The following is a 16,211-nucleotide window of genomic DNA, read 5'->3' as shown; positions in this document are numbered from 1 at the left end:
CATGTACAATTTTCAGGTGCACTCATGAGCAATCATACTTCATGTGCATTTGCTTGGGCAATTAGCTGACTGCTGAAGGTTTCAATTTGTTCCTTGTTGCATTATTATCCAGATGTCTCAATATTAAATGACAGTTTTGTCTTCTGCTACTGTTGCAGGAAGTTTTATCCTTCTGTTTTTAAATATTTTTGTATTCAAACTGAGTGTAAGTGTTTTCTGAAATGTTACGATTAAGCTGTTCAATCTGAATGACTCTGGGAAACAAGGACTTTGGGATTTCAGCTTTGCTGTTAAAAGTCTACAATTAGGTACTATGAATAAGTCACTTTTTTTTTTCCAAAGCTGCACATGTCAAAACCAGAAGTAAAATCAAGCCCACATTGGCATGAAATGGCTACAGGCTAACACAGAAATTGAGAAAAGTCTTCTCACAAAATACCTGTGATGAGCTACCATCAAAAGAATTTAGGTTCAACTTGGCACCAAGAAATTTGGTTAAGCAAGATAATGAGTGCTGCGGTGCTTTTGATCTTCAAAATGTCTTACAAAGGTTAAGCCTCTAAAATACATCTGTGAAATGAAGCATTATATTGGCACCATTGTTTTTTTCCCCCTCATTTAAAGTAGATGTTGAATGTTTAAGTGTGCAAGGCTGTGGAGAAGGTCAGAACTAGGACTGCAGACTAAGAGTCTTCTGCAGTGCCTAAATTTCTCAGACTGGGCTGGCCATTCTTCATTTATTCAGACATGTCTTCACTGGCCACTACTCTCCTTTACTCAGACTGGTTGTCCTCTTTGTCTTCTTTTTGCTGGCTGGTCTGCAGCTTTCCAATGCATTGCAAGTGCTCAGATGGCCCAGTTAAGCCTGGCAATAACCCTGCAGGTCTGCCCTCACCTGACTGCATCTCCCTGCTCTGTTACTTTAGAGTTTTTGCAGTACAGACTTTTCTCTCCTTTCTGCACTACTCTAAGGAAAGGTCAATCTCATAGAGCTCAGCAAAACTCTCTATTCAACTTGCTTTGCAGAATCCCTATGGAAGACCCAACTAAATGAATTTGATCTTTAAAGCAGGTATATCCCAAATGTGTAGAGTCTCTGTGTGTGAAGGTGGAAAGCAACTCACCATCTCCTGTGTTTGGAATCACCTTGGAAAAGCTGTCTCTGGGAACTAGACTGGAAGTAGGAATTAAATCACCCTTAGCAACACTGGATACTGCCCAAAACCTGCAATAAAGCAAAAAAATCTTAATATAGACTCTGAAAATGACAATGAATTATGTCCACTTTAGAGCAAGGAAAATTTTTTTCAGAGGGCCTCAACTGATTTTCAGGATCTCTTCAAATAACTGGGAATGACTCTTCATAAGCTTAAGAGGACAGTGTCAGGAAACCCCCAGGGTTCAGGTAAGAGCAGAGCTGGTGATGTCTGAAATTCTTTGTAACGAGCTAATGACCAGCAAGTATCTTGCAGGATTTGACACTCCAGGAATTGACTCCACTTGAGGAAGGCAAGAAATAGAAAAACCTGCCCTATACTTTTCTGAAGATAAATGATCAGTGAAAGGAGAAGGTGGAGGAAGCCTGTGCTGTTTAGCCAAGGCAGCAGTTTTAGGGTATCTCATGCTCTTAGCACTGGAATGCATCTGTCAGGTGCTAATTGTCAACTCCCACTGACTGCAGTAGGAGCCCAGGGCACTTGGCATTTTGCATTATTAAGTTGCTGTTATTAAGCTAAAGACATAAACACACCAGTATGTGCTGTTTGAACTGCAAGGGATTGTTTCTTGCATTCTCAAAATATTAAGGGTTTGCTATTTTTTTTCTTCAGTTAGAAGTGTTTCACAGTAAGCAACTGCCTAAAGGAGAAATATCATGCAAAAGAATATGCACTGTGAAGTCTGCACTGTGAAAAGCAGAAATATATCATTCTACCAAGAGTAGGCTGATTCAATTTTAAATATAAAATCTTTAAATGGCTAATGTGCTTACAATGTAGAAAATCAGATAATGAAAGCAGTTCTTGTTTCAAAGCAGAAAAGCAATCAGTGAAAAAAAAGACTAAAAAGAAAACAAATTGACAAAAGAAATAAGGAACTACCATTGATTTCCTGTGGGAAAAAAAAGGACAAAAACTAATAATTTTTGACACATTATTGAAAACCATGATAATTTATTCAGAATATAATTAAACTAACATTTTTCTGTGACTTGGTATCAGATGAGTTCTTACAGCTCAAAGTGCTCTAGGGCAGGTTTTTAGGAGGGTTACAGACCTGTTTGTTGTACCACTTGGTATTATGGCCACCATTCCTGGAGGTGTTCAAGAAATGACTGGATGAGGCTCTCAGTGCTGTGCTTTAGTTGACAAGGTGGTGTTTGGTCAAAGGTTAGACTTGAAGATCTCGGAGGTCTTTACCAACCTTTGTGATTCTGTGGACTAGGCTAGGACAGCAAGTGATTCAATTTCTTGAGGTTGTTAGTGCAATTTTGGGAAGTCCAGGTTTCATTATTACTAATGGAAGAACCTCCCTGCCAGGGAGGCACCCAGCAAATCATGAGTTACAACATCAGTGCTGTGCATGTTGAAAAAAGCTGGAAAAGTAAAAGTTCTGACTACTTTTGTGCCTATGCTACTGGCAGATGTAAGACTCACATTTTTAAAAAATTAGTCTCCTGCTCAGTGCAGAGCATTAACCTTCAAAATGTAACTTATTGGCAGGGATTATAGAGTTTAAAAAGTAAAATGAGTGCCTGTGCTCTCTCTTTCCCTGCTCTTCTTTGTAATTCAGATTTCTCTCTCTAGGCAAGGCCAGGAAGGCCGGAAGGTAGAGGGGACAACATGACCTACTATGGGAATATGCAGCACTCAAGACATAATGATGTACTTTGCTGTATCTGTTAAGTGTCCAACAGATGACCATCAATAACTGATCAAGGTAGAGGCAGAGTAGCTCTTTTATCTGGTTTTCCTTGGAAGCTTTTAATATAACCATTGGCTCCATCCTTTTCTCTCAAAACACTCCATTCAAGTATGGCAAAACTACACACAGAGATCTTGTTTGACTTTTCTAGACAAACAAGAAGTCTCTGTTTCTTCACAAACTTGATGTCCTTTTCATGCATGCCTTATCCCTACAGTCTATCCTTTCCCATACTCCTTGCCTTCCAGCTTCTGCGTTTTTGGATTTTCCTGTTCATCTCAAATGTGTTTGCAAGCACCAGGCTCTTTGCACTCAGGCCATTCGTAGTTGCATTCCCCTTTTCTCTTCTGATCCTCTTACACAAAAAGGGGTATTACCAAAATGTATGTGCTTATTTAGTCAAGAACTTCACTGTTGGCACTGGCATCCAATGACTTCATTCTTGTCTGAATGGGGAGAGAGTGTCCTCTGAAGGGGATTTGAAGGCCACCTGGGTGTTTAGATCACCATTTAGTCCTTGTTATCCAGCTTGGAGTGCCGCCAGGCATTCCTGTGCAGGCAGATTTGCAAGCTGCCTACAAGCTCCTGTGAAGACCTTGTCTGCATGGGAAGGGAGGATGGATGTGGGAGTCTTTGTTGATGAAACAGCAGTGTGGATGTAGCTGTTGTACCTCATAATTTATCATTATCATTTCATTATCATTACCTTATCATTTTCAATTTAATTAAAATGTAGCTGCGCTGGACCTAAGGGTTCAGTACAGGAAGTGAACAGACATCTCCAAGGTGAATCCTACATAGCTGGCAAGGAAGATTCTTATGGAATTATGCTTTCTTTTAACTTTCCAAGAATATTAAAAAAAAATAGATAGTGTTCAATGAGTAACTGATGCTGGTTTTAGAACAGTGATTCCTATGAACCGCAGACAGAGAGGAAAATGTTACAAAACTGAAGAAATAAGGACTTTTTAAACTTTTGATAAGTAATTTACAATCAGAGTATTATTTGTCATGACAGAATGTCCCCAGGTAAAGGGAAAAAATAGAAAATTGCCCCAAATCCTGTGAACTTACTGTTTTGTTTAATAAACAGAAGTCAAGCTTTAAACAGATTAGGATGGTTGTTTAGTACATATGAGAAGTTAGTATTTCTAAATATAAACAAATTTCTTTTTACCCAATATAAAATCATTTCCCATCGCTCAAAATCCCAGAAACCTCAGTTTATGCATGGCAGCAACTGCCTTTAGAAAGGCAATCCAGCAGAAGTAATTCTGGGCCTGCCTCCATATCTGAAGCACATTTATTGCTTCCATCACTTCTCAAGCCTCAGGCTGCTCCTGATTCAAGTCTGAATATTCATTATGTCATGTTGAAGTCTGCCAGTAACCAAAAGGCAGGACTATGAATTGCAGCCCTCCTTTACTAGCAAAGACATTGATATTATGAGAGCTTTGGTCTTGTGGAACACAGGGGGAAAAGTCTTATGAAGAAATGCGTGGAATACAAGGCAAGCTATTTTTGTGGTTACAAGTATCATCCTGCAGTATTTCCAAGACTAAAAGTGGCTTTCTTGACGTGTGGAAGATGCTAAATAAGACTGTTTAAAATGGTATCTTGCACTTAGATGATTATGGGAGAAAACCAGCCTTACATGAATCTAACAGCTGTTTCAAAAGCTCAGCTGGCAGCATCATTTACTATCATGCAGAAGACCCAGGTTCAAAATCACACACAAATGTTTGTCTCCTCAAAAGCCAGCAGGAAGTGTAGGTGGCATAAAGAAAATGACAGCCTTACTGCAAAGGCAAATAGGAATCTCTCTGTGATTCGAAGCTGAGTTTGTGTTTCCTGTATAAAAGCAGCAAGGAGTTAGAAGCAGATAATGCTCTCCTGAGTGTCTTGACGTCCGTAGCTGGATGAGAACTCTCTTTAAATTTACAATGTCTGCATCGGATGTTCTGGAAAAAGGAGGGATCAGTACAGTCCTATAAATCCCAAACACATATGTAATATAGCTTTTCAGAAATAACTCACAAAACAGCCTTCCAGAGAAGAAAAAGTCCACAATAATGATAGCACACTGACAGTGCAATAAAGAGGAATTCATTACTCTGACTGCAGGGGTTGACAATGACCAGAGGGCAAATGCGTAAAATAAGAAAGAAGAGTCTATGCTCAAATGTCAAAAACTCCCTGCCATAAATGATAAAAAAAGAAAAAAAAATGAGCTCAATATGTGCTTACTCTGTGTAGGAATGATGATGATAACATTCATCTGAGCACAATAAATATTTCTGAAATTGGAGCTGAGGATGAAATGTTATATAATATCACCTGTGTATAAATAAATTATTACTTTCTAATGTTCACTGCCATGAAATGAAAACAAATTTTTTGTCCTCTGATGGTGAAGAAAGTGGCAGCAAAAATGAAGGGTTAAATGTGTAGGATAGTTGGTTTTGTGAGCAATTTCTGTAGTCAATTTTTAAGCTACTGTTCAATTCTAGAAACAAATCTGATTCTTAAAATTATTTCTTTTATTATCTAAAGAGGATAATATCTACTCATAAATGCAACTACTTCAGTATGAAATTTTGCATGCATAAACTACCCTCAAATAAAATCTCAGTCCTACAAAGGAACAGCGATAAGCTGGGCAAAAACTCCCTAGTTTTTCTGAAGTTATTTTGTCCTAAACAAACTTCCTGTGCAGTCTGTGTGTTTTTCAGTTTTAGTTCTTCCTTCTTTGTTATTGAATGCTTTTGTAAGAAGAAAGGATTTTGGTCTGTTTTTCTTCCCTTAGTATTTCCCATATGAAGGTACAATCCTCTGATAGCTTGTATGAAGAGGATTAGAACATGTCATTGCCAATTGCAGATGAGGATTTAAAGCAGGGATGGGCAGGAGAAGTACAAAGATGAGATTGCCCTGCCTGTCTTGATTCAGACTCTCTGGATGCTTTGTGCCAGCCTCTGCTGCTCCAGAAAGTTAGTCTGCCTTCCACATCTGTCCTCATTGTATGGCAAGGGAAAATTTTTTGTTGTTGAACAAGATGAAAGACTGATTTCCTCACTGCATATTATTCCTAAAGATCCATTTTCTACCATGAGGATTACGTAAAGGTTGTTGGTTCATAAAACCTCAAGGAAAGGTGCAGTTGCAAAGAGGAATCTCATCTAAACTCCATAAAAAATGCCAGATTACAGTTGTGGGACTGTATCTTCCTTCTCAACAATTTTGTTATTGTTTCAGTTAAACTGTAAACTTCTGAGTACTGTCTTTGTATCCTTCCCTATACCATAAAAGTGCTTCCAATGAGTGTGGAAGTAATAATGGTAATGTACATAAGCCCTACCCATCTGTGAGGATTACCATTAACTTAATGTCAACAGCAGGTAGCAATTTGACTAATAAGGTTAAGGAATTACATAACTTAAATAGAAATACAGCAAAATTATGTAAGCATGCATTTCCACCTCTTCTGCTTCAGGATGAATCAATTATGAAATATAAATCAAATAAACGAATACAGTATTTGTAACAATTTAAGTTCCCAGGCATTGATTAACCACGACTGAGAGGACTTTCTCTCATGAAGATTAATGCTATATCATAAAGAACATGAAAGTTCCTATGTGAGGCCATGAACTACTTGGAAGGACATTTTACACTAGCCCTAGAATTCTTGGATGGGCTGAAGTCTGAGATAAGCCTTGCAGTAAGCAAGGCTGAGTAGTCAGAGTTGCTTTACACTTTTCCGTATGGATCCTTCCTCAGTGAATTGCACAAGTAGAAGAAGGATGGTAACATAAGTGCCCCTCTATCTGCTCTAAAAACCTATTCTCTTCTTTCAAATCTACCTTCTTCAGGCCCTGCAAGAAGATCAAAGTAGCTCAAAAGTTCCAAATAATGATAAAGCTGAGCCAGAATGAGTTTAATTATCTTCAGACATCTATATGAAAACCACAGAGTCTTGTCACAATCTTCAGGACTTGTTTGTCAGAGCTCGACAGATCATTTTCAAGGAGAAATTATGCTTTTTAATTAAGATAAGAAATATACCAGTAGAACTACCTCCTCGCTTACCAACAAAGTTGTAACCAGAATTCCACATCTCTGTCTGTCTCTCTCATGCCAAATTTTGGGTTTTCATTTTGGGGATGAAAATATTTTTTCAAAGTCATTTGGAAAACAATCTGTGATTTAGTTAAGGAAATAATTAAATGCCTCAGTCTTGTCAGAACTTAAGTAAAATAACATTTTTAGTTGTGTTAATAGACTTGTTGGTGGACCATGCTTGTTTTTGGTCATCTAAGTTTATCTCTCTATGAAAGCTGTGTTACTAAAATGACTTAGTTTTCTTTTTTTTCTTTTTTTTTTTTTTTCATTTAATCACTCAATCAAAGCATTTCTAGTGAAGAAAAGTAGGGATGAATAGATAAAGGACAGGGCCTGGGATTAAATAATTTAGACATAATTTCTTGACTGGTATAACATGCAGACTAAGTGTGTTGTCTCTCTCACAGAGTAATGTCATACCCATCAAAAGGTCATATCTCTAGAGCAGGCAGAACTTTATTCCCATGTAATACTCATTTATCAAAGCTATCATATAGATCCAACTTCCCTGAAATTGTCACAGTCTTTTAATATATAGCTATTGGTGATGCAGGTCTTAATGCAGACAAAGTTTTTGGAATAGGAAAGAAAATCTTGCCATAAACTTTATCAGTGACTTGTCAGCTGATAGGGAGACAAGACAGCTTTTCTGTTAGTTCATCTTTACTCGGAGTTTGTGGTTCTGGACTCCATGTTGTCTGACAGAAACCTGTTGAGATTATTTAACTCCTTTCTTCCTGACACAGGGGCGGATTTTTGGGGAAGAATTCTTGTGTGGAACACAGAAGTGGTGATGGCTATAGCTGGGACCTGCTAAAGATACTGATTACATTTTTCTTCCACAGAAAGCTTGGTGAATAGAGGTCTAAAAGATGCTACTATCAGAAGTGCCTTTTGAAACAGGTGTGTTTAATGGTGATGTGCAGTCAAAGAAGTGCTCTCTGTTTTGCTAAATTACATTTCATTTCAGGACTCTGATCTTCAAGCCATACCCAAAAGCTGGAACAGTTTAGAAGAACTCACCGGCAGCCTGGCTGATCTTACATCTCAAGCACATCATATTTATATGCAGTGATAAATCACTTCTAACTTTCTTGATGTATTTGAGAACATTGTAGAGAGGTTTGTTATTAAATGAGGAAAAAGTAGCTTCTATGAAGAAATTCATTTTTAATGCTCTAGAAATCAGGGAATTTTAAAAATACTGTGCATTGGTTATTTTTGCTTTGTACCTGGAGGTTGCACAAAAGTAATTGTATTCCTCTTATAAGACTGGAAGGAGAAATAGGCATCTTTCTTCTACTTTGAGGAAAAATTATCACATAGAGAGACTGCAGTTTTAGGTAAAGATGTCTAGATTTTGTCTAAACTAAAATATTTTCAGCGACAAGCTTTCCAAAGTCTTTTGCCAAATCATGTACTAAACCATATCTTTCTATCCATTAAAAGTGTCTGTGCTTCACAGTATGGTTTAGTTTTAAAATGATGTGTCAGAGCTCAAAAAACAGGCAGTTCACTTTCTAGTGCCAAATGCAGAAAATGCCCTTCTCTTCCTTGTCCTTTTCCAACGCAGGGTGGCCAGCTTAGTGTTCTGCCTGCTTTTGATTAAAGATGAGGTACAAATCTGATCCAGCATGGCAATTACTATATCCCAGTGTAAGTCACAGACCATTGCTGCTATTATTTATTCTCAGACAAAAACATTCATTATCCCCAACTCCAACTACAGGCTGCAAATTCATAATGGCTACACTTTTGCGGTGAGTAAAATCATGTTATTTCTCATTTGCTCCAGTTGCTGAGGTGGCTGCACTACCTGATGCAACAAATGCACTGTTCATTCTCTGTGAAAAGATTTGAAGTTTTCCAATGTTCCCTTTCACTATAGATCAGAAACCAGATAACTTTTTAATGATAAGAATGGTCACTTGCACCTCATCCAGTTTCTCCCTGCATAAGGAAAAGCACATGTATGTCAGATCCATCTCTCTACAGAAATTGTCTTTTTTGCTTCCTAGGGTTGGTGGGAGTATCTGTGCACACTTGAGCCCATCTTGGCAAATTCCAAGAAAAAATGGATGGTAGACTAAGAAGTCTATTAAATATCTTTTCTGAAGACTATGAAGACATTGAAGGAAGTTGTTCTTACTTCTTTTTAGGCAAAACCAGAGGCTCATAAGGAATGGATGTCTACACATAAGCAAAACCACCAAACCAGCCCCAAGCTTCCCAACTTTTTCCTCCTAGAACTGTATAATGTAGGAAAAAGTTGACTGCACAGAGCTGCTCCGTCGCGAACTGGTGAGTCACTGCCTTCAATCTGCGCTTTTTTGGTTCAGGCTGAGGTATTTGCAGCTGAACTTTTTAGGCTTGCCAGTTCCCTAATGAAAATGTATATTACAGAAAAGTTGGAAATTTTAAGATAGTTCTCATCAATTTACCATAAGAAACTGAATCATGAGAAACTGAGCATCTAACAATAAGGAAAGGGAAAAGAGAGGGGGAGATACTGATCTGACTACACGACTTGCAGAAGTGCTTTCAGTTTGGTAGAAACATTTAGGACCTAAAACTTACCAGTATGTAAGTACCTACCTTGAATAAGCTGTAAGTAGTAACAACAGGTTAAAGTCCTCTTTTAAAGGATTTTGTTGATTTCTTAATGGAAGAATACAACAATCTGTCAAAAAGTGGACAAATACAACACTAATGATGTGACATTTCCTGCCATATCTTACGAATGAATAAGACATTAAGGAAAATTATAGAATGGCCTGGGTTGGAAGGGACCTTAAAGATCATGTTGTGTCAACCCCACTGCTGTGGGCAAGGACAGAGAGCAAGTAAGGAGAGGTCAAAGAAGGACAAGAGGCTCAAAAGAGGCAGGCAGGGGAGGGGATAAAGGTAGGCAAAGCTACTGCAACTAACCATAATTGAAAGAGGATTTTTCACTCTTCCAGCACACAGAAAACAAATTTTTCATTGTCATCAGTGTCCCTTTACATTGCAAATAACAGGAATGTACATGTAGAAGGAAAATCAGTCTTCCAAATCTGAACATTTTAAAATGGAAAAACTCAATGGATTTTAAATCCACAGCTTGTGCAGAAGGTTAGGTCATCAGTTTCCTAATGAAGATATTTAAGTGCCCATAGAGCATTTTTAGAGGGAGTACAAGAATATTTTCTTTTATATTTTTATAAGAATTCTATTGTGTTCACTCCACCATAAATTTTCCACTATTGTTTACAGACAGTTCAAGAATTTGAAGCCAAGACTTGATGCTGTAAAGTTTCAGATAAAAGCTGTGAGGTAAGAGGGCAATGTGCAGAACATCTCAGAGTTTCATATTTGGATTCCCACAGGGAAAAAACATCTTTAAGAGAACTGGATGTATAATGAAAATGCAGGTAAATATTTTATCTCATTATTTTCCTGTCTCAAACCTCTGGCTCATATTGTTCCCCTTGGCTTCTGAAGACACAACTGCTTTCATGTCAGTCATGAGTAATGCTTCCTTTTCTTGAAAACCTTTCTCTCACCTCTTAAAATAGTTTCCAATGTTGGAGCAGGGTACAACTTCAAGCAGAATTAGGAAGGTCTAACCAAATGTCTCACTGTCCTGAGTGGAGAGTTAGGGAAGAACTACAAGCCTGGCTAGAAAGGAGGAAAACAGTTTTACAATAACAAATCTCCTAAGCAAGGAAATTTAAACAGGAATGATCTTAGAGTTTTAAAGCAGACCCTGTTGTTGGAAGCCTCTCTTAGCCAATGTGGCACCTGCCAAGGCTTGAACACCTCACTCTATGCTTACAGAGATGTGCAAGCTGATAGTTGCTGCTGTTGTGTATCACCCCATATGAGGTGAAGGAGGTCTGACACTGGGCAGCTCCTGTGAAGACTGTCACTGCTCCAAGACTGCTCTGAGCAACTATTGTCATCTACAGCTCTGGCAGCATCTGATCTACTTGTGGGGACTGTAACACCAAGTAGATTTGGAAAAATGCACCCGTGGCTGCTCTTATTTTCCTGGGAAGGAGTGATGTGAGCAAAGATTACCTCCTACCATACTGGGCTTGTTCTTCTCAAGCTGCTTTTCAAGGGCAAGAAACACAGCAAAGAGGGCACAGTAATGCAGTGATGGGACAGTGTTGGACAGGTGAGGGGCATTCTGCCACCCCTCTCCTTAACCATAACCTTTAGACTACAGAGCACTCTGCAGAAGAGGAGTTTGGATGAGGAATGCTGGAGATGAGGCAAATGGCTCATAATTAGCCACAGACTGCTATGTACGTTGCTGAGGATGTGGTTAATGCTGGTATTGGGTTTATGAGTTGTGCTCAAAGAGTCTCAGGAATCAGATTTATTCCTAAATAGCATAGGATGCACGTGGCTGGTTGAAGGCTATGCCAGAGAGGAATTCTGCTGGATGACAGGTCTCTGCAGTGACTAATGCCCTGTATAGTGTGTGAGACAGTAACAGCTGACACAGAATATGCTCAAGGTGTGTTAGTGCTGGAGACAGTTGAAATCTTTGATCCCAAGGATGATGGTCTGGTCTGATCTGGCCAACATATGGGAGGGAGTGTCAGAGGGGAGGACAGAAGGGAGGAAGGCGGGGTGGGGAGAGTCACATTTCCTGTTCTGGTTGTTGCACATGTTGAGAAGGGAGGACAGTGACTCCCTAGACATCATGACTCCACACTGTTGGGGCAGCCAGATAGAATTTACAGGGCTCCAGTGCAGGCAGACTTGGAAGTTGAGCATATAACTTGTAATGCCAACTCAGTGATTGCCTAGTCTTCAGACGTTGATCTGAAGACTAAGATTTATTGCTGGTTGATGCAGGACCTTTAGGACTTCTCCTGACAAAACCTACCAGCATGTGGGTGCTTTGGCAGGAGGATATCACTGCTCTCTGGCGTAGGCAGTATTTCAGGCAAAGATTCCAGTTAAGGAGCTTGGCAGTGGGATTTCAGTAATTATGTTTATTTTTGCCTCCTAATATGTTTGCTTGGCAGGTTAAGGAAGCGGTTGATGTTAAAATAGACTGGGTGGCTCCAGATGTGCATGAAAGACTGGGAGGAGGGTAGCTGCAAGCAGGGGTGATTGGGGATGCTACCAGTAAGAGCAGAGTTTCCAGGGAGGCTGCTAGGAAGAAAACATACATGAGTGGAAGAAGTAAAGGTGAGGGAAGAGACAAAAGCCAAAGGCAATTTTCCGGGGCTTCTCTCTTCAGCCCTGTCCCCCTCCCTGTTTTCTGGATACACCCTGCCCTCTCAAAAACTGAGCATGCTACAAGCTACAGCTTTCCCTTATGTTTACCTTAAATGATCTGATGCTTGATTAAGTGACCTGGCTACTTTTAGCATCCTGAGATCAGTGCAGCCTCTTTGCCTCTTTTTCTCCTGTGCTTTTTAGCAGAAGACAAGACACAGCTGGCTTTTTATTTTTTTAAGGGTCTTTTGTTCTGAGTATTTTAAATATATATTTTTATATTGTATGTCTTCAATTTCCTGGATACTGGTCCCCATCATTCACAAGAACAGGCATAGCGTGTTAAAGACATATACAGATACTATAGATGATGAAGAAAATGTGTAATGGCCTATTACATATATCTGTATATAAGGAAGGACTGAAACACCAAGGAAGGACTGAAACACCAGTTGCTTCCGGGTTGAATAAAAAGGGAGAAGCAAAACATTGACTGTGAGGGTGACATGATATTGTAACCTGAAAACTAATTAAGAAAAGAATAGAATTTAAATACCATTTGGATGCAACAGCAGGAAACACAAGTAACAGGTGTTTAACAAAATTTCTTTTGACTATTTAATCTCTTCATTAATGCCAAAAAACCAAACTCTCTGAGACTCTGGCTTTACCTGCTTTCAGTAGTTGTACTTTTGGCTTTTACATGATTCAGAGTATTTCTTCTGCTGTTTGTTTGTCTCTAGGGATCTGTGTCTCTGCTGTTAAGTGCTTTTGATCTCCATTGTATGTGTCACTTTCCCTTCAGGAAGCAATAGGATTACATGGCTGTGAATCAGGCCCAGTGTTTGTTATTCTGCTCTGCAGGTTCACTACAGCATCTGCAGGAGAGATATCCTTATAAAACTGGATGATATTTGTTGCCTAAGACCTAGAATCTAGGGAAGGCTTTTCTCTGTGATTATTGTAAAATACAAAAGCATAAATAAATGTTTTTCAGTGTATTGGTATAGTCTGGAGGGATATGTTTTAATAGAATAGGTCTCTCACTGCTGACATCTTGCTGAGTGACTGGGACTACATAGTACTGAAGTGTCTTTACATCTTCAAAGAAGTTCTGTGTCTGAATGACCTTCTAACAAAGAGCTCTTTGTCTCTAGCATTTTATATTCTGGCTCACACCGTTTCTTGAATTTAGCAAGTGAAAATAATCTAAAGTGATACTTGCTTTAACAACCACCTTTTAATGATATAAGTGTTTATTTCTGTTGTGATTTTAAAAGGTTTCTTTCCTGAATATCTTTGGTTCATTGTTTGAAGACTTTATTGTAAGACTGTCTCTGTAAAAGTATCCTTTCTTCAGGATGAGGTTTCAACAACTTCAGACAATAGACAGAATCAGTATCTGATGTCAGATTTTGCCAGCATGAACTCCTACTCCCACTATCCTGCACCCATTTAGACCTCTAAATGCAAGGGACATGCATCTCCAACTCTTTAGGCTTGTTTTTACAGAAATTTATACCATTAGCTGCTGCTATTTTTGTTATTATTTTCCCCTTTACTCTTCCTCATTGCTTTCCACACAGCATGCAGTCCAACCTGCTGGTTGATGTTCTTTTTCCAAATTAGTGTTTTTGACACTAGAATCTTCACACAAACTGATTCACTTTCTCACTTTGTTCCTATACACATATGTATATATATGAAAACTGTTTTTTTCTTGTACCTTGCTCTCCCCTTCCTGACCTGCCTTTCTATCTATAGAAGGTTGGACTACGTCAGAGCATCCAGTGTGTCAGAACCCTCTGTCACCTCTTGCTTTGAGGGGTTTGGCTGGCGGGGCTCAGGGCTGTGACTTCTGTTGTCACCTCTTTGTTACTCACTGGATGTTATCCTCTGGAGCCGGTGGTGGATCAATTTCCCTTAATCTCCTCTCCTATTGTTATCATCAGTTATGATTGATAGATTTTTCCAGTTTAATTTTCCAGTTTCCTCTGTTCTGCTTTTGTTTCTCTCCCCCCCAACCCCAATGATAGTGTACCAAGAACAGAACTGCACTGTGCATGCATGGTCTCTATGAAGTGACAGTTGAAAAGGGAAAGAATTTATATATAAGTATACTCAGTTCACCATCCTTCAGATTCCCCATAATTTCTTGATCATGAAGTTAAAAGTAACCAGCACACTTGGAAACAGGAGATCCACAGCATAACATGGTCCCAATCCTTACAGTGGCTTGTCCGAGGCCTGTGTTTTGGGCTCCATAAACTCCTGGGAAGTAGGAGAAGAATGAGCTTGAGTGTATCTGCAGTGCATTTGTGTACCTGTGTGGATCCTCAGAGCTTCCTACCCAGCAGAGTGGCTTTGAGGGCTTAGACATTACTCAACTCGTTAAGCAGACAGATGCTTTATAGACTAATTTTACACCATTTCTCACCCTAGAGATTTGCTTTCTATACAATACTTCATCTTTTATGATCTTAATTAATACTAATTGGTATATGATTGCCTCTAAAAATACTATTCTATGGGGAAAACTAATCTCTGATGTTAAAGTGAGCGGTATTTGGGAGAAATCATAACGTACTACAGCCCTATGTAAATTATTAAATAGAACATTTTATTTTTTGATTTGTGAGTATCTATCTCTGTAATGTTTTCCTTGATAGCTTATATTGTAACTCCCACACCTGGAATTTCCACTACACGTTTTAAACCATTTCAAAATTAATGTGTGGCTAGAGGAGATCACGCTTTTGAAAACTGTAATGAAAAATCACTATTAAATAAGTGGGACAGCCTTTTATTTTCCCCCACAGTTTGCTTTCAATCAGCATACTGATTCTCCTTTTCTATAGAATTCAATCCTGCATTTATATGGCAGGGTGATTTCATTTTTCATCCATTCCTATTTTGAGAAGGAATCCTCCTGCATACATCCCAGAGATTCCCTTTCTCTTTCAGCAAATATTGTGCTTATAGAAAGGTAAAAGCAGGGATCGTAGATCTTAGTAAACCAAGCCAGAGCACAAATTATTCTTTCAAGCTGCCTAGGACACTGAACTTAAAATTCACATATTATTATTGTCAGCAGCATGTCCAAACTGACAAGACCATTCCTGAAAACTACAGCTGTGATAAATATAACAGCTGAACTACAGGAAAACTGCAGTTAGGTCATACTGCACACGAATAGTATAAATGATAATAGTTAGCATTACTGCCTACTCATTTTGCTGCATATTTGGTTCACTTCTAATTATTCATAGCACGATAAAATGGTCTGCTGAATGCCATCCCTCCTGCTCCACATGCTTGACTCAGGCAAAAAGCATAATGGTGTAAATCAGTCCCAGCTGAATCATACTGGGCCCTGTGGGTAAGCGCAGAGGAAGGTCATGAATGGGCTGTGAGAAGACTTGGCTGAGGACAGATGATTTTTGGAGGCCAGCAGAGGAAGTTTCCAAAATGAAGCAGTGGAGAGGCAAGGCCAGCAAAAGCCTTCAGTGGAGAGGAAGGAACCGTCTGGGCTCTATCTGCAGTAAGTGCTTGAATTTATTATCATAAGTAGGAAGAGGCTGGTCTCAGGAGTTTCTTGTCAGCCAGAGCCTGAGTTGGTCAAGGAGGAGGTGATAAAACTAGATACTGAGCTGGAAGGGTATTAGGAAATTAATGTGGGCATTTTAATGTGTTTTAGCAACCTAATTCTCAGGGTAAGTTTTATAGAGCTTGCTGCCAATTATTTCAGAGCTTGGAAAATGCTCCAGCCTGAGGTAAATACTATCAACTTCAAAAGAGCTCAACTGCTCTTTTAGAGCACTTACACAAACACACGTTCCACATCTACAACTGTTTGTTTTATAGGATTAAATTTCTTTTAAATGCTATTAATGGCTTGGGAGACTTGTGCCAGCCTCCTGCAAGCACAGGCTGTTTGACCACAGGTGTCT

The 16,211-nt window shown here is 39.1% G+C and overlaps 1 protein-coding gene across 3 annotated transcripts in view; it reads right to left on the bottom strand.

The window, feature by feature from the left end:
- HTR1F (5-hydroxytryptamine receptor 1F) overlaps nucleotides 1-16,211 on the bottom strand; it is a 108,186-nt gene that overhangs the window by 60,278 nt on the left and 31,697 nt on the right. For 2 of the 3 annotated variants that reach the window (XM_071563567.1, XM_071563576.1), the window contains exon 2: nucleotides 1,125-1,225. The exons of the other annotated variant lie outside the window; for it this stretch is intronic. The gene's annotated coding sequence lies outside the window, so the exon portion shown is untranslated. The remainder of the gene's footprint in view (nucleotides 1-1,124; nucleotides 1,226-16,211) is intronic. 3 annotated transcript variants of the gene reach the window in all.

This window comes from Pithys albifrons, chromosome 1 (genome assembly GCF_047495875.1).
Source record: "Pithys albifrons albifrons isolate INPA30051 chromosome 1, PitAlb_v1, whole genome shotgun sequence".
Lineage (NCBI taxonomy): Eukaryota > Metazoa > Chordata > Aves > Passeriformes > Thamnophilidae > Pithys > Pithys albifrons.
This window is presented reverse-complemented; position numbering and strand designations above follow the sequence as displayed.